The sequence below is a fragment of the Terrapene carolina genome, unplaced genomic scaffold (assembly GCF_002925995.2).
Source record: "Terrapene carolina triunguis isolate 2854851 unplaced genomic scaffold, T_m_triunguis-2.0 Scaffold675, whole genome shotgun sequence".
Lineage (NCBI taxonomy): Eukaryota > Metazoa > Chordata > Testudines > Emydidae > Terrapene > Terrapene triunguis.
This window is the reverse complement of record NW_020665026.1, coordinates 578256-579192: the sequence shown is the minus strand read 5'-3', so window position 1 is coordinate 579192 and position 937 is coordinate 578256.

Sequence of the window (937 nt, the reverse complement as noted above, 5' to 3'; positions counted from 1 at the left end):
AAACAAAGGGTAGGAATAAATGGTCAGTTTTCCGAATGCAGAGAGGTAAATAGTGGTGTCCTCCAGGGATCTGTACTGGGTCTAGTCTTATTCAATATATTCATAAATGATCTGGAAAAAGGGGTAAAATGTGAGGAGGCAAAATGTACAGATGATATAAAATTACTCGAGATAGTAACGTCCATAGCTGACTACAAAGGGATCTCACAAAACTGGGCAACAAAATGGCAGATGAAATTCCATATTGATAAATGCAAAGTAATGCACATTGGAAAACAGAATCCCAACTCTACATACAAAATGATGGGGTCTAAATTAGTTGTCACCACTCAAAAAAGAGATCTTGGATTCATTGTGGATAGTTCTCTGAAAACATCCGCTCAATGTGCAGGGGCAGTCCAAAAAGCTAACTGAGTGTTAGGAACCATTAGGAAAGGGATCGATAATAAGACAGATAATATCATAATGCCACTATATAAATCCATGCTACGCCCACACAGTGAATGCTGTGTGCAGTTCTAGTCACCCTGTCTCAGAAAAGATATATTAGAATTGGAAAAATTGCAGAGAAGGGCAACAAAAATGATTAGGGAGATGGAACAGCTTCTGTATGAGGAGAGATTAAAAAGAATGGGATTGTTCAGTTTAGAAAAGAGACGACTATGGGGGGATGTGAGCTAGGTCTATAACATCATGAGTGGTGTGGAGAAAGTGACTAGGGATGTGTTATTTATCCCTTCACATAATAAACAAACCAGGGGTCACCCAATGAAATTAACAGGCAGCAGGTTGAAAACAAACATAGGCAAGTATTGCTTCACACAAGGCACAGTCAACCTGGGGAACTCCTTGCCAGGGGATGTTGTGAAGGTCAAAAGTATAACCGGGTTCAAAAAAGAATTAGATCAGTTTATGGAGGATAGGTCTATTAGCCAAG